The sequence below is a fragment of the Macrotis lagotis genome, chromosome 1 (assembly GCF_037893015.1).
Source record: "Macrotis lagotis isolate mMagLag1 chromosome 1, bilby.v1.9.chrom.fasta, whole genome shotgun sequence".
Taxonomy (NCBI): domain Eukaryota; kingdom Metazoa; phylum Chordata; class Mammalia; order Peramelemorphia; family Peramelidae; genus Macrotis; species Macrotis lagotis.
This window is the reverse complement of record NC_133658.1, coordinates 440,802,530-440,825,044: the sequence shown is the minus strand read 5'-3', so window position 1 is coordinate 440,825,044 and position 22,515 is coordinate 440,802,530.

The following is a 22,515-nucleotide window of genomic DNA, read 5'->3' as shown; positions in this document are numbered from 1 at the left end:
GACTTTTTATCTAAAATGTTATCTTATTAGAATCATTGCATAAGATTATGTTTTAAGTTGGCTATTGAATGGGGTAAGCAAAAAATTGCTTTTTCTAAGTAATAAAAGAAGTATCTCTCAACCTTAGCCTAGGAAGGAAATAACCATTGCTTCTATATGGTAGTATTTATTGCTCAGTTGTTTCAGTCATGTGAGGCAAACAGGGTTAAGTGACTTGTCTGGGGTCACACAGCTAGTAAGGCAGATGAGTGAGACCCAGCATTCTATCCTCCCTGCCACTTGGCTACCCCAGTACAACATGGTAATGGTATTAAAGTGTGACTCTGCCCTCTCTGTCCCATTGTCCTGTGTAATCTTGAGTCATTCACTTAGGCCTTGCTGTGTTAATGAAACTTGATCATATCAGAGTGAGCCCTCATTCTCCTGTTTAGGATCATTCCATAGGTTCTGTGCCCTCCCTCTCCCATGGATCCTGCTTCTTGAGAGTGACTCCTGATTTATAGTCCACCTCCTTTTCACAAGACCTTTATCCTTGACCATTCAAGGTTCTCCTCAATTCTTTTAGCTTTTTTTTTTTCTAGTGACTAAGCACCGGGGACTTTCCATGGTGCCTGAACATCAGTTTTGCTTATGCTAGGAGAAAGTGTAATACTGAGAATTGCACGTGTTCATAAACATTCAAAGAACTGAGTGGACAAGAGGCATATTAAATTCAAATATCCATGACCATTCACTTTGACAAAAGGAATATGTCATTACTATTTTCTCAGGTCTATTTCACCAATGGGTAAAATGATTTCTCATCTCTGAATTATGTGGGCCTTTTAATGCAGGGTGCACTTAGATAAAAGTTGTAGTTGAGGAAGGTGGTTGACAGGTGATTGACAAATGAAGGAATATTTATCTAGGGTTATTCCCCTCTTCACTAGTGTTGTGGGTGTGTGTATTTTTAGGTTTTTTGGGGGGGGGGCGCGGTTTGCAAGTCAGGGTTAAGTGGCTTGCCCAAGACCACACAGGTAGGTAATTATTAAGTGTCTGAGGCTGGATTTGAACTCAGGTACTCCTTATTCCATTGTGTGTATTTTTAATGAAAACAAGATTAATATAAATAACCATTTAAGGAAATTCTTAAATCTATATTGTACAAGCCAGTGGACTCTACTGGTGCTGTAGAATCACCAATAAACCTGGAAAGGAAAGCATCCTGATCTGATACTTCTTAGTTCTCTCTCTCCTGGGCACTTCATGATCTCCCAGTAAATGGAGGCCTCCATATAAACACATTTAGTTTTTGCCTTATTGTAGGTTTTCACTTGCATACCATATTTTTGGGACAACATAAGTATCTAAAACTTAATGTGGTTCAGAATCTCTATTTCCTGTTAGCTGCTATCTCTCTGAGGTCAGAAAATAGGAATTATGGGGTTTTTCTTAGGGAACTATTTTTTCATCAAGAACCCAAGACTGATTTAGGTCATTGAGAGGCGCTCTCATCCCACTTTATGCCTAAATACCTATACTTTGTCTCCACCACAAATATGATTGTAAAATTTAGTCTGTGCTTCACATCAAGATCAATATTAAAGGAATTCCTAGCATAAGAAACAAGTACCTCACCAAGAACTCAGAACATCCATTGGTGAAGCAAAGAGTATATTTTATTATAACTTTCTTAAGAATGGGTGTCCCTAAAAGAAATAGTCACACCTGGGGCACAGAATCAAAGCCTTTTATCTCCTGTCTAGATAGGAGTCCCTCCCCTGTCTCCAGTTGGTTAGATATTGCAGAGGTCAAAGGTCTAACTGAAGTGCCCAGTTCTCTCCCCATGTGGGTACTAATTACTTATCAAACCTCCCTTGCCCCACAATTTGATAATGAGGAGTGAGTGACACCAAGACTGGCATCCATTTATTCAGTAATTTACCCAATATTCTATTTCTATGATTTCTTGCTTTCCTGTTGCAAGTTTATCTACTTCTCTATAGAGATTCTTCTTGTTTAGTAAATTAGCTTGATTTATATCCTGTAAATTCAGATTCCTCAGTTAGTTGTAAATTAGTTTGTTTTTAGCTTATAAATCTACCTTCCTCACTCCATAACCTCTGATTATACATCAATCCACTTTTTTCCTTCCTCCTCCCAAGCTATTTCTTTGTAAGATATAGACTCCTTTCCTCAGTTTCTTATAAGTAATGTAGAAATGAAAACTAATCCCTTATTACACCAGCTTAGAGAAATGCTTAATGTAGAAAATACATGAAGCCCAAGGTCTGCAGCTCCCAGATCTTATGTCCAGATCTGCCAACAGTGCTCTGCTCTTACAGATTCCCTTCTCCTCCCCCCCACCACCACCACCTTCCTACTTTCCAAAGCTGTAAGGTCTTTAATGATTGCATTTTGCTCTACATTTGATAGGCAGGGCAGAGAAAGCTCCATGCATGTGTTGCCTTTAAAGATTGAGAACTCTTGTGAAGTAAAAGAATTCACAACTAGCCCTGGAGTTGAATAGCTCCAGATTTATTTAACAAGCCTGAAAAATTCGTGGATTAAAACTTTTTTACTGAAGAGATAGCAAGCTGCTTGTAACTGACTTGAGGACAGTGCCTGAGGAAAGGAGTGAAATGAAAAGAGGCTGTAGTTCTCCAGCCATAGAGGGAGCACATGGTTCTAGCTTAGAGAAAGAGGAGGTGCCCATCCTGTAAAGGGGAGGAGAGAAGAAAGAAGAAGTTCCTCTTCGACAACTTCTTCAGTGCATTTCCCTGGGGGGTTGGACAAGAGTGGCACTCATACTGTCCGATATGCGTGCCATAGGCACAACCCTCCAAGCAGTGGCCAAGACAATACTCATTGCAGGGGTGACTACCTATGGTCTACACGCTCAACTTTTCTGTCCCAAAGGCTGTGACCTTTAAGTCCAACGTCATTTCCTCTTTCCTACAAAATATATTTTGGGACTGATGTACTCTTGTCCCCACTATAATTCTCCTTATGATCATGTGAGCCCTGGGCTACTTCTATAATCAGCCGTAATTCTGCCTAGACATGGTGTGTTAAGAAGAGACCCTGAGAAGAGAAAGGGTAGTCCACTGAAACTTGAAGGAGCTTATAGGAGTGGGGTTGATGCTTTGGGGGCACAAAGCTTGGATAAGGCAATTTCACTACTGGAGTTCTACAAAAGGGAAGATGAGCAGAATCCATTGATGCACCTAAGGAGTGAGCTGTCTGTGGGTAGCTTTATGGAAGGGGGAGTCAATTGATGCCTTGGCTGAAAGGGATTTTGTATATATGAGGTAGGGAATGTAGGGGCAAATGGTTAGTGTCCTGGAAAAGCAGAAACTGAGTGGGAAGAGTTAATCTATTTGTTGTTGCCCTTGGGATAGGTGGGAAGGGATTAGGTAAAATCCCTTTAGTGCTTCTGGAGGCAAAGTTGGGAGTAGGATGTGAGCAAATTTCCATTGCTGGAAGATGCAGGAGAATGAGACTATCAACACCCTTCTAGGCCACAAATCCTCAACCTCCCAACCAACACCCTTTAAACCTTTTAGGCTTTTTTCCTCTAGGCATTAATTTCCTTAGAGTTATTCATGGCCTTCCCCAAAAAGTAATAGAGGATATCCATACCCCTACTCTTACAAAATGTCACCTTCCCTCAAAACAACCATTTGACTCCTTTCTGTGTTATGTTCCTTCCCATGTCCAGGACAAGAGACTTGGCTCTTCTGGACAGATCAAATTGCTACACAGGGAGAAATTAAGTGACAGATTTTCCTTAAACTGACAAACCTGTTGAAGGGCCAAACCCAAGCCTTAGCTTTGGACCTTAAATAGATATTTAAATGCCAAATGTCCTCTGACTCTCCCCTCTAAGGACTCTTCTCCTTATCCCTTTACTAACTTTATCTCTTCACAGACTCCTCAACTCATTGTCCAACTCAAACATTCTTCCCTCTACCTTCTTACTGCCTCCTATTCCTTCCTTACTCATGGAATTCATGCTAATTCCCAGTTGTCCCCAACCATCCCTTTACTTCTCTATAATGCTTCTTCCCTTTTTCTGTTTTTCCTCACCTCTGTTTTTTTCTTACTATCCTCATGTAATTAACCCACTTACTATTTTTCCAACTGTCCTCCCCTTTCATTCTTCTCTCATCAGCCCTGACTTGTATTTTTCTTCTTACTCTCCCCCTTGGGATTTTCCTGTATATTCTAACTATCCTCTTCATTCCCTTTCTTATTCCTGTTCCAACTACCTATTATTCCCTTTCCACTTGGCTCCCTCAATTACACCAATCACTATTATTTCTCCCCATCATCAGCTTATTGTAGTCCTTATTTCTTCCCCTTCTTTACTCCCTTTTATTTCATTTCATTTTCCTTTCTATTTTCTTTAATTTATGCCATATAGAGGGCATGAGTCTTGCCTTGATTGCGATAGAGAGGGAGTTCCCTTCCACTGAAGCATAGCCAACCACATCCTGGCCCTGGTCAGTGGTTTATTGATCAAAAAGATAAAATAGAAGGGGAAATCTGTTCCTGAGGCAAGCAGTTCAGGTTCTGGCCCATGTTTTCTTTGGTAAGAGCAGGAAATTCTAATGCAGAAGCATAGGGGCCCTAGTCACAGCCTTGATTAGCATCCATGTATCCATGACGTAGAAGAAACTGTAATTGAAACATGAAAGCTTGCATTTGAGTCTTGAATCTTGGAACAATGCTCACCAGGATTTTGAGAAAGCTTTCTGGCTTACTAATTCCAAGTAAACTGGGGAATTATGGATGAGGAATTCTCTACCATTGAAACATAACTTCCAGTCATTTTCACAGTAATGGTCATATGCCAATTGTAACAGGTGAAAGATGAAATAACTGGAAACAAAGGTTTAAGTTTCCAAGCATATTGATTTATTAAGCAATATGTGCCAATTGTATAAAAAAATCAGGATCAATAGCCTTCCTTAGTTTTAGCACTGAACCCCAAATTTGAGAAAAAGAGACTTTCATACATTAAAACCAATTAAATAAGACTAATTAATTAAAAGAACCATTTAACCAAGATACAAAATTAGGATATTTGATTCCTAACTAGAGGGAAATTTGAGGATTTCCAAATTGGGAGAGAGAAAGCAAACAAGCCAATACCCTGAAACCAGAAAAAGAGGTGTCCCACTCCCCCCCCCCAAATTGTTGTAATCAAGCATAGGAATATGGAAACAATAACTAACCAATATGGCACCAATTTCCAGATAAGATATATGAATTGCTTGAGATGAATAATTATGAGAAAACTTGCTTCAATCTTCAAATCTGAGTGGGTTTCTGGTCAACAAAATCTAGTCCTTAGTTAAAGGTCTCTAAACAACAGATAGAAGTTGTCCAGTTTCCCCAACCTCACAACTAGGTTCAAACAATGCAATAGTCTTCTTACAATTCTCCCCAACTAAGTCACAAGATGGAATCAGTGTGGTTAACTCAGTTTCCTCTACCATTCAATGTTCTAACCCCTCAATTTCCTCCCAAGTATTAGGGCAAAGGATAGAGATGGCTTAAGGTTGGGGGCTTCAGCAAGCTAGCTAGTAAATTTCTACAGCAATTAAAATTGCATCCCAAGTCAGAATTACTAGATGCTTGCCAAATGACAAAAAGGAGTTTAAGAAATAGCAAAGGATAAAACACAAAACCATAAAACATTCTCTCCACATTCTCCTTTTACTCTTTCCCTTACTTCTTGCCCACAGGATCTCAGAATCTGAAAATCTGAGTTGGAAAATACCTGAACAAGAAACGATTCAATGAGCATTTATTGAGCACCTGTTATGTGCAAGAAACTATTCTACAACATATCTTCTAAGAATCATGAAGGCTTGATCAAACATCTGTAATGAAAGGCAACCTACTACTAAATATATTTTTTGATAATTGATAAGGAGCTTTTTCCTTTTTTAATGCAGCAAGTGGCATCATCAGTAGAGTGGAGTGGAATTTTTAAACTACATAGAGTTCACTTTTTAAAACTTCTTTTTTCTTTCCTTCTCATGGTCCCCCTCCCCCTTAGTTCTAATTCTTCCTTCACAACATGACTAATACAGAAATATTTAAACATGATTCTACATGTGCAAAAACTAAAAAAAAAGAACGACATAGGTCTCAAAATGTAATGACAATCATGGTGTTGTGGTTTGGAATATAATGGAAATGTCATATGGTACATTTTGTCCCTCACAAGTAGATATCAACACCCTCAATCTATCCTCACCCAAGCAGGTCTCAGTTCCCAGATTATAACCATACTCAAACTCTTAGCTGTTACCCTATACACTTAGCTACTCCATAATCAGAGTAATTATATATTTGTATAATAAACCTAGCCATTTACTTACCATCAAGGCAAATAAATAATATTTTATATATTTAATATATTAAAGTAATTGTATAATGAATAAATATATCACAATATCATTTATATCATTTTCTCAGCAATGCACACAGTATCTATTGTGAAGAGTGAAAATTCATAAGAGCCTGGTAGGGAAAGCACAGGAGAAAGGAAACCTAGAATGTTTAAGATCACTCTCATTGATCCATTTAATAATATTTTACATAAAGGCAGAGTCAAGATGGTGGAGTAAAGGCAAAAATATCTTTACACAAAACTATTAAGAGAAACAGTCACATTCACTGCTTTACTATTGGTCCTCACTTCTCTTCAACTTGAAAAATTTTCTAACCAATATCTACCATTTACAGGCTTTGTTAAAAAAAAACCTTTTGATTGTTTTTTATATTATCATTGTTTACCCCATTATTCCTCCCATTCCTCCCAGAGATCTAGCCTATATAACAGATAGTATTTTAACTCAGAAAAAGAGGTAAAATCAAGTAAAATACTAGGAAAAATCCAAAAATGTTCAATTTGCAATACCTGGGACCTCTCACATTCACAAAGGGATAGGTTGGGGATATCCTCTCATATCTCTTTTTACAAGCCTTTTCAACATTCTATCACCTTTAAGAGACTTTTGCTGAGAGACCTTGGGTTACTTATTCCCCCTCTCTGGCCTCAGTTTCTTCCTTTGTATAACTGAGAGGGTAGCAGGATCAAGGTGAGAGTAAAAAAAGAAACACTTTGGCTTATCTTGCACAACAAACTTCCCCAACAAAGAAAATACAATAGACCAAATTTTGATCAGGAAAGAAAGGAAAACAGTCACAGTGAATCATTTCTAGCCCAAGATAGCTCAGGATTCAAAGAGTTTTGTGGATATGGGACAAGGTCTATCCAGGAGTGCATGTAGCAGCAGGGAATATTCCAAGCACTCAGGGACTGAAAGAAGGCCAAGATAAGAGGACAAGAGCAATCAGTGCCAGGGCAGAAAGAGATCCCTGACTCAGATTCTCTGGATGCAGGACCAGAAGTCATGTGTCAGCTCTGTTGCCTCACCTCCCATTTCCAGTAACACATCCAAAGCAGAAAGAAGTTAACAAAAGCTTGTTTGTTTAACAAAACCCTTGCTGTATATTGAGAAAGGAACAAGTCCTAGAAACAAACAATAATGAAAGCTAATTTCTAACCTTTAGTCCAACATGGGTGCCTGCAGTGGAATAACAAAGGCAAAAGTCAGTTTGGTTTGTTGTAGTGTGCAGAACCATCCAACCATCCAACAGGAGTCCAACAGCCCTCTGCTGAAATTCATAGGAAGCTGACAGATCCAAATCTGAGACATGAATTTAGACAGCCAGGGCAGTGAACAGACCTCATCCCAAATATACCACCATGGAAGTACTAAAATTGAATACTGCCTGAGTGACAAAAAGAGAAAAAAAAAAAGACATAAGAGGACAAAAACTCAGGTCAGAAGCTCCCCCCCGAAGAAATGTGTGCAGATCCCAGCTCTAACCTAAAGTCCAAAGTCAAGAAGTAAGCTTGGGGGTAGTTAGGTGGTGTAATGAATAAAGCACCAGCCCTGGAATCAGGGCCAGGAGGACCTGAGTTCAAATTGGACCTCAGACACTACCTAGCTGTATGATCCTGGGCAAGTCACTTAACCCCATTGCCTTAAATAAATAAAATTTTCTAAAAAAGTAAGATTGAAGGATGAGCAAAAAAACACACAAACACAAAAGAACCCAACCATAAAAAGTTATTATGGTGACAGTGAAGATCAAGAAATAAATACAAAAGAGAATGACTGAAAAAATCCATAAGCAAAATCTCAAAGATAAAAGCAGATTGAACATGAGTCCATCAAGAATTAAAGTAGCTTAAAAATTATTTTAAATACAAAATAAGAGCAGTAGAGAATGGAAAAAGAGGGAAAGGCTCAGTAAGAAAAACATGAAAATAACTTGGAATACATGAAAAAAAATTGACAGCTTCAGAAAAGAGTTACAAAACCTTTCTGAAGAAAACTTGAAAATTAGAATTGGCTAGATAGAAGCTATTAATATAGAGAAATTGATTAATAATGATTTAAATATGTTTTTAAAAAAGAAGAAAATGTAAAATGTCTCCTAGGATGGAAAACTGGTCTGAAAAAAAGATCACAGAAATTTAAGAATCATCAGATGACCTAAAAGTCATAAATTAGCAAAGATCCCAGACATAAAATTTCATAAAATCATACAATATAACTGACCAACTATCTTATAAACAGAAAGCAAATTAAATATTTAAGAATTCATCAGGATGTAGACATCCAGCCAAGATAGTGGAGAAAAGACAGGCACTGTGTTAAGTGCTCCTGGTTCCCCTCAAAAATAACATGAAAGAAACCTGTTAACAGAAATTTGATTAACAAAACCCAGAAAGAGAAGCTAGAAGAACACATAGCAACAAGGTCTGTCTCAGGGAACTGTGGGTAAACCAGAAGATGAGAGCAGAGGGCCAATGCTGGGACAGCAGCTTGGGGAAGACAAGAGCAGAGGGCCTCAGGCTCAGAGATTTTGGAGAGTGGTGGATGTGACAACCAAATTTAGCTGCAGAATCTTTGCTGGGGGGAGAAGAACTACAGCAAGGTGAGTTACAGTACAGAGAGTTTCAGAGCATACCTAGGAAAACAAACAGCTGGGCAAAGGACATGAACTCCATACTTTCAGTGGAGCCCTCTTCCCAGAACAAACAGTAAATAAATCCCAATCTCCTCAGGCTCAGGTGTGGGCAACAGAATTCACTCAACTGAAAGGGAAATTAACTCCCTCCCCAAGGCTCAGCCCACTGTTCAAGGTCAACTCAGACCCTGCTGCTGACAAAGCAACCGGTGTCCCCTACTGACTGGCACTTGGAATAACTAAACCAAGTGAATAAAGCCTCTAGGATCTTCAAAATCAAACCTCTGGGAGACAGCCCCCCCAAAAAAGATCCTGGGAAAATGAAGAAAGGCCAGACAAAAGGGGGGCCCATAGAGAAATAGATTCTAACCCAGAGAAATCTAGCACTTCTGAGGAGAATATGATTTTAACTCCACCCCAGAAAAACTTCCTTGAAGAAATCAGGAGGGAGTTTAAAAATCAATTAGAAAAATTGGGAAAAGAAACTCAAGAGAAAATTAACACGTTGAGGAGGGAACTAAGATGGGGGGGGAATTGTAAAACTCAAATAATATCTTTAATAAAAAAAAAGAAAGAAAATTAACATTTTGAAAGAGAAAATTATCATCTCACAACAAGAAAACAAATCCTTGGAAAATAAAATTGGACAAATACAAAATGAGGATAATTCTCTCAAATCCTCAATTGGGCAAATTCAAAAAGAAAATGATTCTCTCAAAACTACACTTGGGGGTGGCTAGGTGGCACAGTGGATAGAGAACAAGCCCTGGAGTCAGGAGTACCTGAGTTCAAATCCAGGCTCAAACACTTTCTAATTAGCTCTGTGGCCTTGGGCAAGCTGCTTAACCCCATTGCCATGCAAAAAAAACCTCAAAAAAAAAAAACTACACCTGGGCAATTAGAAAACTCCTTCAAAAATAGAATTGACCAACTGGAAAAGCAGTTACAAAAGGCAAATGAAGAAAATTGTTGTCTAAAAACAAAAAATGGAATTGATGGAAACAAATGACTTCATGAGACAACAAGTTCTGTTAAACAAAACCAAAAGATCGAAAAAATAGAAGAAAATGTAAAATAACTCATCAGCAAAACCACTGACCATGAGAATACATCAAGAAGGGACAACCTAAGAATTATAGGATTTCATGAAAACATTGAAGAGGAAAAAAAAGCCTGGACTTAATATTACAAGATTTAGTGATAGAAAAATTGCCCTGATATCATGAAATCAGAGGGCAAAATAGTTATTGAAAGAATACATTGATCCCCTCTGGAAAGAGATCCTCAAATGAAAACACAAAGGAATGTGGTGCCCAAATTCCATAACTATTAGATAAAAGAGAAAATCCTGCAAGCAGCCAGAAAGAAACAATTTAAATACCAAGAAGGCACAGTAAGGATTTCACAGGACCTGGATGCATCAACATTAAGGGATTGAAGGACCTAGAATGAGATTTTCCAAAGAGCAAGGGAGCTTACAATGTAGCCAAGAATCCACTATCTGGCAAAGCTGAGCCTTCTCTTCCACTGGAAAAGATGGACACTTAATGAAATAAGAGACTTCCAACATTTCCTGATGAAACGGCCAGAGCTAAATAGAAAATTTGGACATCAAACAGGAGGCTCAAGAGACACATGAAAAGATTTTAAAAAAAAGGAAAACAAAACAAAACTGCTATCCCATAAGATGAAACTGACTATATCCCCAATTGGGAGAAAGATTCTCATAACTCTTGAGAATTGTAACTTTATTAGAGAGAATATTTACTTAGCCAGAAGTGTTGTTCACTCATGACTAATCTATGATGCTGTTATCTAATAAGATAAAAATGGTTAATTGCCTACCTGGGAGAAAGACTCTAATAACTCTCAAGAACTTTATCTCTATTAGAGAGAATACACTTAGCTAGAAGTGATGGACATTCATAACTTTTCTATGACTCAGATAAAATGATGTAAAACAATATCTCCATAAAATGGCGGATAGTAAGGAAATGGGAAGAAGGAGGACATTGAATGGAGTAAATCTCATTACATTAAGAGGTAAAAAAAAGACCTATTGTAATAGAGGGGAAGAAGGGAGGAGCTGAGAACCACCTGAATCTTCATCTCATCAGATTTGGCTTAAAGTTAACTTACTCACATTCATTTAAGTTAAGAAACTTACCTTACCTTTCAAGTATTAAAAGGGGAAAGGGGGAGATGGGGAGGGGGAATAAAGAGGAACTAAAAGAAAAAAGGGTAGGAAGAAGGGGAAAAGGAAAAGGGGAAAAGAAAGGAGAGGGGGGTTGATATAGGGGGCAAACACATTGAAGGTGGCAGTATTCAAAAGCAAAACACTGGGGAATGGGGATAAAGTGGAAAAGGGGAAAATACAAACAGAGGAAAGATAGCATGGAAGATAATAAAGAGTTAATAATTATAACTTTGAATGTGAATGGGATGAACTCTCCCTTAAAATGTAAGCAAATAGCAGAGTGGATTAAAAACCAGAACCCTACAATATGCTGCTTACAAGAAACTCATCTGAAGCAGAAATATACATATAGGATAAAGGTAAAAGGTTGGAACAAAATGTATTTTGCATCAGCTGAAGTGAAAAAATCAGGGAAGCAATCCTTATCCCAGACAAAGCAGCTGCAAAAATGGAAACCATTAAAAGAGATAAGGAAGGAAATTATATCCTCCTAAAAGGTACCATAGACAATAAAGTAATTTCAATACTAAATATGTATGCACCCAATGGTATGGCATCCAAATTCTTAGAGGAGTCTACTAGTGGGAGACCTCAACCTCCTCCTCTCAGATTTAGATAAATCTAATCATAAAATAAACAAGAAGGAGGTTAAGGAGGTAAATAGATAGTTAGAAAACCTAGTTATGATAGACTTATGGAGGAATTGAATAGGGATAGAAAGGATATACTTTTGTTTCTGTAATACATGGCACTAACACAAAAATTGACTATGTACTAGGGCATAAAAACCTAATGATCAACTGCAGAAAGGTGGAAATCGTGAATACATCTCTCTCAGGTCATAATGCAATAAAAATCATGTGCAATATTGGACCAGGGAGATAAAGACCCAGAACTAATTGGAAACTAAATAACCTCATTTTAATCTCCAGGGTCTTATGGATTCACAAGTGAGTGCTATCAAACATTTAAGGAAGAATTGGTTCCAATTCTATATAAACTCTTTGGAAAAATAGGTGAAGACAGAACTCTGCCTAACTCTTTCTATGATACAAATATAGTGCTGATACCTAAACCAGGAAGACTTAAAACAGAGAAAGAAAATTATAGACCTATCTCCCTAATGAATACAGATGCCAAAATCTTAAATAAAATCTTAACTGAATGATTACAACTTTTATCACTAAGATGATACATTTGGATTAAGTAGGGTTTATACCAGGATTGCAGGGTTGGTTCAATATTTAGAAAACTGTTAGTATAATAAATTACATCAACAACAAACCTATAAGAATTCATATGATTATATCAATAGATGCTGAAAAAGCTTTTCACAACACCCACAGCACCCTACAATACCCATTCCTGCTAAAAGCACTAGAGAATGTAGTAATAAATGGATTGTTCCTTAGAATAATAAGCAGTATCTGTCTGAAACCATCAACAAGCATTATATGCAAAGGGGATAGGCTATAGGCATTCCCAATAAAATGAGGGGTGAAATAAGGATGCCCATTATCACCACTATTATTCAATATTGTATTTAAAATGTTATCTTCAGCAATAAGGGGAGAAAAAGAAATTGAATGAATTAGAATTGGGAAGGAATTCCTCTTTGCTCACTCTTTGCAGATGACATGATGGAATACCTAGAGAATCCCAAAAACTCATCTAAAAACCTACTACAAATAATGGGCAACTTTACCAAAGTTACAGGATATAAAATAGACCATCATAAATCTGCAACATTTTTATATGTAACTAGCAAGATACATCAGAAAGAACTAGAAAGAGAAATCCCATTCAAATTAACTTCAGACAATAAAATATACCTGGGAGTCTACTTGCCAAGGCAGACTCAAAAACTTTTTGAAAACAATTACAAAACACTTCTTACACAAATAAAATCAGATTTAAATAACAAGCATCAACTGCTCATGGATAGGCTGAGCTAACATAATAAAAATAACAATTCTTCCAAAACTAAATTATCTGTTTGGTACCTTAACAATCAAAATCCCAAAAAATTACTTTAATGAGTTAGAAAAAGTTTTAAGTAAATTCATATGGAGAAATAAAATGTCAAGAAATTCCATGGATTCAATGAAAAGAGTGCAAAAGAAGGTGGCTTAATGAACTGATGCTGAGTGAGATGAGCAGAACCAGAAAAACACTATACACCCTAACAGCAACATGGGAGTGATGTTCAACCTTGAAGGACTCACTCATTCCATCAGTGCAACAATTGGGAACAATTTTGGGCTGTCTGCAATGGAGAATACCATCTGTATCCAGATAAGGAGCTGTGGAGTTTGAATAAAGTGCAAGGACTATTCCCTTTAATTTATTTTTTATTCTCATTTTGTACAAATTTTTTTTACATTAATAAAATATTCTTGTTTACAAGTAAACAAAATACCCCTCCTCCCCCATGAATATAGATAGACTTGTTTGGGTGAAAAAAGTAAAGGGGAGAGAAAAAAATTAAAATTAAAAAAATGATAATTGTAATAATTGTAGGTATGGGCAGGTGGCGCAATGGATGAAGCACCAGCCCTGGAGCCACAAGCACCTGAGTCCATATCCAGCCTCGTAAACCCAATAATCACCCAGCTGTGTGACATGCAAGCCACCTGATCCCCACTGCCCTGCAAAAACCAAAAAGAAAGAAAGAAAGAAAGAGACCCAAAATAAAATAAACTAGTAATAATAGTAGGGGTGGCTGGGTGGCAGACAGAGCATTGGCCCTTGAGCCAGGAGCACCTGGGTCCAAATCCGGCCCCAGACACCCAAAGATCACCCCGCTATGTGGCCCCAGGCAGGCCATCCAACCCCACTTGCCCTGCACCCTCCCCTAAATAATAATAACAAAACATGTGCTTGAGTCTTTGTTCTAACACCAACAACTCTGTCATGGGTGGATCTCACTCTTTATGATATCACAAAAGTTATTTCCATATTTTTCCACCATTGCCATTGCTGATCGCAACTCCCTCCTTTCTTATTTCTCCACTACCATGTACTCTATTTTCTCTGTCCTTTCACTATGACTCTGCTGTAGGGTCTCTGAGTGGCGCAGCAGACAGATCCCTGGTCCTGGGGCCAAGAAGCCCTGAGCCCCGCTACCACCCCTTAGGCCCAGAATCCACCTGGCCCTGTGGTCCTGGACAGGCCTTCCATTCCCAGCCCCTTGCAAGAAGTAAGAAAGAAAATGTGTTATATCTGGCCACTCTCCCCCCATGGTCCATCCTCTCCTCCTTTATTCACATCCCCACCCCTTCCCCCTGCTCCCCCTCCTTCTTACTCCAGATGTCTATACCCCATTGAGTATATTTGCTGTTTCCTCTCCTAGCCATCTCTGATGAGAGCAAAGGTTCCCTCATTCCCCCTTGCCTCCCCACTTCCATATCATTGCAATAGCTCATTGTAATAAAAAAAAAATCTTATTATGTGAAATATCTTGGACTATTCCCCCTCTCCTTTTTCCTTCTCCCATTCCATTTCCCTTTTTTTCCTATTGACTCCATTTTTACACCATATTTTATCTTCGAATTCAGCTTTCTCCTGTGCTTCAACTATAAAAGCTCCCTCTGCCTGCTCTATTAACTGAGATGGTTCATATGAATATTATCAGTATCATTTTTCTATACATGCAGTTCATCCTCATTAAGTCCCTCATTTCCCTCCTCTCCTCCAATCTCTATGCTTCACCTGAGTCCTGTATCTGAAGTTCAAACCTTTTGTTCAGCTCTGGCCATTCCAAAAGGAACATTTGAAATTCCCCTGGTTCATTGAAAGTCCATCTTTTTCCCTGGAAGAGGACATTCAGTCTTGGTAGTTCATTCTTGGCTGCATTCTAAGCTCTCTTGCCTTCCGGTATATTGTATTCCAAGCCCTACGAGCTTCCAATGTAGTTGCTGCTAAGTCCTGTGTGATCCTGACTGCAGCTCCACAATATTTGAACTGTGTCCTTCTGGCTGCTTGTAATATTTTCTCTTTGACTTGGGAGTTCTAGAACTTGGCTATAATATTCCTGGGGGTTGAGTTTTTAACAGCAACATGGGAGTGATGTTCAACCTTGAAGGACTCACTCATTCCATCAGTGCAACAATCGGGAACAATATTGGGCTGTCTGCAATGGAGAGTGCCATCTGTATCCAGATAAGGAGCTGTGGAGTTTGAATAAAGTGCAAGGACTATTCCCTTTAATTTAGAAAAAAAACAGATATCTTATTGTCTGATCTTGTTACCTCTTAGACTTCTCTTCTCTTCTTTAAGGATATGATTTCTCTCTCATCACACCCAATTTGGATCAAGGTACAACATGGAAACAAAGTACAGACTGACAGAGTGCTTTCTGTGGGGGGCGGGGGGAGGGAAGCAAGATTGGGGGGAAAATTGTAAAACTCAAATAATATCTTTAATAAAAATAAATTTAAAAAAAAGAAGGTGGCTTAGTCTTAGCAGCTCTAAAATTGTATTATAAAGCATCAGTCATCAAAACTGTCTAGTATTGGCTAAGAAATAGAGTGGTGGATCAGTGGAACAGACTAGGTGCAATAACAGGAAATGTATAGTAATCTGCTGTTTGATAAACCCAAAGAGTCCAGCTTTGGGGATAAAAACTCTCTCTTCAATATAAACTCTTGGGAAAATTGGAAGTTAGTATGGAAGAAACTTAGATTAGACCAGCACCTCACACCCTATACCAAGATAAGATCCAAATGGATACAGGATTTAGACATAAAAACCAATATTATAAGCAAACTAGAAGATCAAGGAGTAGTTTACCTGTCAGATCTGTGGAAAGGGAAGCAGTTTATGACAAAGGAAAAGATGGAGAATATCATTAAAAATAAACTAGATAATTTTGATTATATTAAATTAAAAAGCTTTTGCACAGATAAAACCACTGTAACAAGATCAAAAGAAATGTAGTAAATTAGTAAACAATTTTTACAACTAGTATTTCTGACTAAGGACTCATTTCTAAAATATACAGAGAACTGAGTCAAATTTTCAAAAAACAAGCCATTCCCCAATTGTCAAATGGGCAGAGTATATGGAAAGGCAATTTACAGATGAGTAAATCAAAGTGATCCACAGTCATATGAAAAAATGTTCTAAATCATTACTTATTAGAGAAATGCAAACTAAAAGCATCTCTGAGGTACCACCTCACACCTCTCGGACTGGTCAATATGACCAGAAAGGACAATGATCAATGTTGAAAGGGATGTGAGAAATCTGGGACACTAATGCATTGTTGGTGGAGCTGTGAACTCATCCAACCTTTCTGGAGAGCAATTTGGAATTTTGCCCAAAGGACAATAAAAATATGCATACCCTTTGATCCAGCAATACCACTACTGGGTCTATACCCTGAAGAGATGATGAAAAAGGGTAAAAATATCACTTGTACAAAAATATTCATAGCAGCCCTGTTTGTGGTGGCAAAGCATTGGAAATTAAGTGAATGTCCTTCAATTAGGGAATGGCTTAACAAACTGTGGTATATGTATGTCATGGAACACTATTGTTCTATTAGAAACCAGGAGGGATGGGAATTCAGAGAAACCTGGAAGGATTTGCATGAACTGATGCTGAGCGAGATGAGCAGAACCAGAAAAATATTATACATCCTAACAGCCACATGGGGGTGATGTTCAACCTTGATGGACTTGCTCATTCCATCAGTGCAACAATCATGGACAATTTTGGGCTATCTGCAATGGAGAATACCATCTGTATCCAGAGAAAAAATTGTTGAGTTTGAACAAAGATCACAGACAATTACCTTTAATTTAGGGGAAAAAAACCCGTTATCTTGTGCTATCTCTTATACTTTATTTTTCTTCCTTAAGGATATAATTCAAGTTAGATCAATGTCTACCATGGAAGCCATGTAAAGACTAACAGATTGCCTTCTGTAGGGGATGGGCAAAGGGAAGCAAGATTAGGGGGGAAATTGTAAAAATCAAAATAAATAAAATCTTTCTAAAATATATAAATGTAAGTGAGAGAATATAAAGGAGTAAATAGTTAAATTGATTACATTTTTATTTGGGGTGATGATACATGTAGAATCTTAGAACTCTTTCATTATTAGGGATCCTAGAGGAAATCTAATCAGACAGAGCGTTCTGGAGTCATTCTATTATGTTATAATCTCAAAAATAAAAATGGAAAGGGTAAAGCAAAAAAATGCACTAGGAAATAAGGAAGAGAAGAGAAAGAATGATGGGAAAGAAGGTGCCCAAAGAAGAGTTTATACAACAAAAGGAGGATAATGGAAGGGAGCAGATGACACTTAAACTTCACCCTCATCTGAATTTATTAGAGGAGAAAAGAAAACACCTACACATTGGTTGAATACAGAAATTCATGTCACCCACAAGGAAATAGGTAATGAAAGAATTTAAAGGGAGGAAGAAGAAATAAGAAAGGAAAGCAAGGGAGGCATTAAAAAAATATACTCTAGGGGGCAGCTGGGTTGCTCAGTGGATAGAGTACCGACCCTGGAATCAAGAGTACCTGAGTTCAAATCTAGCCTCAGACACTTAATGATTACCTAGTTGTGTGGCCTTGGGAAAGCCACTTAACTTCATTGCCTTGCAAAAACCTAAAAATACATACACTCTTAAAGAGAAAATGGGGAAGAAAGAGAAGGAAAAGTTTAAGTGGAAAGGATGAAGAGAAATACACAGGTTGCAAAAATTACTATGAATGTGAATATGATGAACTCACCCATAAGATGGAAGAGGATAGCAGAATAAATTAGAAAACAAAATCTAACAATATGTTGCTTATTATGAAATACAATTGAAGGGGACAGAGCCAAAGTGACTGAGAGAAGCAGGAACTTTGCTGAACTTTTCCCAGTTTCCCTCAGAAATAATATTAAATCAAACCTCTAAGTGGATTCTGGAGTAAGAGAACCTATAAAAAGACAGAGTGGATCAATTTTCTAACTTAAGATAACTTGGAAGGACATCAAAAACTGTCTGTCTCACTTGGGTAATGGAGGAATGCATCCCAGCATAAGTGGGAGTAGGGGAAGCCAAGGAAGGCTCCTTGTCAGAGCATAGAGGAGCAGTGTGGCCTCTAGACCCAGGTCAGGTGCCTAGAGGTCCAGAAGACCAGCTGTGATAGCACCAACACAGTAGACAAATTGTGGGCTCCTAATACCCTTGTGCTGCTGGTGGTCCTAAGCCAGGCAACCTCAGTGCAATGGATAAGCCAGCAGCATGTAAAGTCAGTAAAAAGGTCTCTGACCCCCAACAAAAGAAGCTTACGACAATTTCCCCTGTAGCCCAGGAGCAGAGATCAACTTTAAAAACTAAGAACTAGGCTAAAAATGAATAAGAAACAGTAAAAACAGGGGCAGCTAGGTGGAGTAGTGGATAAAGCACTGACCCTGGAGTCAGGAGTAGCTGTGTTCAAAGCTGGTCTCAGACACTTAATTACCTAGCTGTGTGGCCTTGGGAAAGCCACTTAACCTCATTTGCCTTGCAAAAAACTAAAAAAAAAAAAACAGTAAAAGCTCTGACTACAGAAAGCTACTATGATACCAAGGAATGTCAAAACATTAACTCAAGAGACAACATTGGAAAAAAGCCTACATGTGAAACCCCTAAGGGAAATATGAATTGATCTCAAACCCAAAAAGTTCTGGAAGACCTCAAAAAGGATTTTCAAAATCAGGTAAGAATGGTAGAAGAAAAATTGGGAGAAGAAATGAGAGGTATGCAAGAGAATTGATAGCTTGAAAAAGGAAGCACAAAAACTGACTAAAGTAAACAACTCTTTTAAAAATAGAATTGATTGTTTGGGGGGAAAAAAAACAACACTTCAAAATATAGCATGGCCAATAATAAAATATGGCCAAATGGGGAAAAAAAATACACTGAAGATAATAACTCCTTTAAAAACAGTTTTTATGACATTAAGAATCAGGTGAACAAAATTTTTTTTAAAAAAAGGAAAAAATAGAAAAAAATATATAAATTGCCTCATTGGAAAAACACCTGAGCTGGAAAACAGATTCAGGAGAGATAATTTAAGAATTATTGAACTACCTGAAAGCTATGATCAAAAAAAGGGAAAAAACCTAGTTAATATCTTCAAAAAATTTTCAAGGAAAACTGCCCCAAACCTAGAACCAGAGGGTAAAATAGTCCTTGAAATAATCCACTGATCACCTCTTAGAAGAAGTAATGAAAATTCCAAGGAATGTTATAACCAAATTACAGAATAATCAGATCATGGAGAGACAGGCAGAGAAAATTCAAATACCAAAAATTCACACTCTGGATTACACAGGACTAGGCTTCTTAAAGCATGAAAGAACCTAAACTATGATATTCTGGAGGACAAAGGTGCTTGGATTTCAATCAAGAATCAACTACCCCCAAAAAATGGACATACTTTTTTGGGGGAACAGATGGATATTCAACAAAATAGGGGATTTTCAAACTTTCCTGATAAAAAGACCAGAACTGAACAGAAAATTCAATCTTCAAATACAAGACTCATGAGATGAATAAAAATGTAAACAGGAGAGGGGGGAAAATGCTATACAGTAAGATTAAACTGTTTACATCCTTACACAGGAAGTAGATACTTGTAATACTTGAGAACTGTATCTCTTTTAGAAGAAGTATAATTAGCCATGATGTAGGCATAAGTTTACTTTTATGTTAGGGAAGGGGGAAGAAAAATAGGGAAAATTACATCACATAAAAATACAAAACCCCTATTTCAGAATAGGGAAAGAAGGAAGGGGATGAGAATAATTTGGATTTTATTCTGGCTCAGTTGGGTTTAGAATTGTATACTACTGTACAGGGGCTAAGAAAAGGAAAGGGGAAAGAAAAGGGAGAGGGGCTATTAGAATGGAGGGCAGACTGAGGGAGGTAGTGTTCAGAAGCAAAACAATGGTGAAAAGGGATTGGGTGAAAGGAGAGAGAAAAGTACAAAGGGAAGAAAAAAAGGATGCAATGAAATATAGAATTAAAAACCATAACTGTGAATATGAATGGGATGAACTCTCTCATAAAAAGGAAGCAGATAATAGAGTGGATTAAAAACGAGAATCCTGTCTTCTGCCCAAGAGGGCAGAGAGAAGACAGGCACAGTTCTAAAGTCTCCTGATCTTTCCCCATCTAGCATACGAAACAAACCTATTAACAGAAATCTGACCCACAAAACCCAGTAAGAAAAGCCAGGAGAAAGAACATCTACCTCAGGATTTGTCTCCCTCAGCAGCATTGGACGAATTCAGGCAGGTGAGTCTGCAACAGAGGGTGGATCAGCCCTGATCAGCCAGATAAGTGGCTGAATTGGAGCCAGGGAGTCTGAGGGCCCAAGAGCTGGACCTGCTGGATCAGCTGTGGGGCTAGACAGCAGGGGCTTGAGTCAACTAGGGAGTAGAGGTGTGCTGACCCCCTGGACCTTGCCAACAGGGTTTGGGGGAGAATTCCAGTGCAGGATAGCTGCGGACACACCATCCCTGGGATCCTCTGGTCTGAGGAACTCTGAGTCCAGGCCTCCATTGTAGCTGAAGCCTCTTCCCAGAACAAACAATTGCAGACTACTTCTGCCCCAGGCACAGGTGTGTGAGCAGAACAACCAGCCCAGCTGACAATACAGAGAGGAATGACCTCAGGCCAGGGTAAAGGGCACCACTGATTGAAGGCTAAAGGATTCATTAGCTCCAATTCCTCCCTTCAAGCTAAGGGAGAAGGCCTCAATCAAGGTCACAGACACTCCAGAGAAATCAACCAGCACCTCCTACTGGCCAGCCAGAGAAATCACACTCAGTGAGGAAAGCCTCTATTGATCCTAAGCCCCTGTGAACCAGCCCCTCCCCAACTCAAGGTCTTAGCAAAATGAAGAAGGGTCAGGGGAAAGGAGGATCCATAGAAAAATTATAGGAAGGAAGAGACCCTAACTCAGAGAGACCTAGAACCTCTGAGGAGAATACAACCTGGTCTTCAGCATAGAAAGACTTCCTTGAAGAAATAAGGAAGGAGTTTAAAAATCAACTGGAAAATCTGGGAGAGACAATTAATACCTTGCAACAAGAAAACAAATCCTTAAAAAATAGAAAAGGACAAATGCAAAATGAGAATAATTCTCTCAAAACTTCAATTGGTCAAATGGAAAGCTCTTTCAAAAGTAGAATGGACCAATTGGAAAAGGAGTTGCAAAAGGTGGCGACATGAAGGGATCGAGTCTTAGGAGCTCTCTGATAAAAACTCATAAACTAAGGACTCTAACTAAACTTTCGAGAGAAAGAATCCACAAAGGGACCCAGTGAGGCAGTTCTCCTACTCAAGGTAACCTGGAAAAGAGCAGAAAGGCTCCGCTCCCCGGGCCGGAGGGTCGGCCTGCCAGAGGGGTGGCCCACCAGAGTAAAAGAACTTCAGCCTCCCAGAGGCAGCCCCAGGGCGCTGGGAGCCTCAGCTCACAGCAGCAGGGGAGTTGCCTGAGCTGCACCCAGGGGAGCACCGGCACAAAGTGGGGGAACAGTGGGGAACCTCTGCCAGAGCGAGCATGTGGAGCCCAGCCCTCAGGGCACACAGCAAGCAGCATGGTCTTTTGGCAGCCCTGATCAAGGAAACAAAAGCAGGTGGAGCCAGTAAGCAGGAGCCCCCAGGGCATGAGCCCATTGAGCTGAGGGAGAGGAGTGAAGAGAGACTGCAGAGCTCTGTCCTCTGCCCCTGGAACAGGACTCTGGAGCTCTGACCACATTCAGATCCTGATCCCAGTCTAGGCCCCCCCATAGAACAGCAGGGCCCCCCCCAACTCAGCCCCGTGGCAGAAGGGGGCACTTATGGTCATTCACAGACCAGGAGGGAGGACAGAGCCTCACACACTGAGACCCTTGTGGGAGTGTCCCAAAAGCTCAGGAAGCACCCCCAAAAAACAGGCTTAGGCTGGGAAAATGAACAAACAAAGAAACAAGAGGAAAACCACTGAGAAATATTTTGCAAATGAGCCCAAGAAAGATCAAAACACTCAGTCTGAAGATGAGGAAGCACAAGGTCCTGCATCTAAAGACTCCAAGAAAAACAGAAATTGGGCTCAGGCTATGATAGAGCTCAAAAAAGACTTTGAAAATCAAATGAGGGAGTTAGAAGAAAAACTGGGAAAAGAAAGGAGAGAGATGCAGGAAAAACAGGAAAATGAAGTCAGCAGCTTAGTCAAGGAAATCCAAAAAATGCTGAAGAAAATAGCATGCTAAAAAACAGCTTAGGTCAAATGGATAAAAC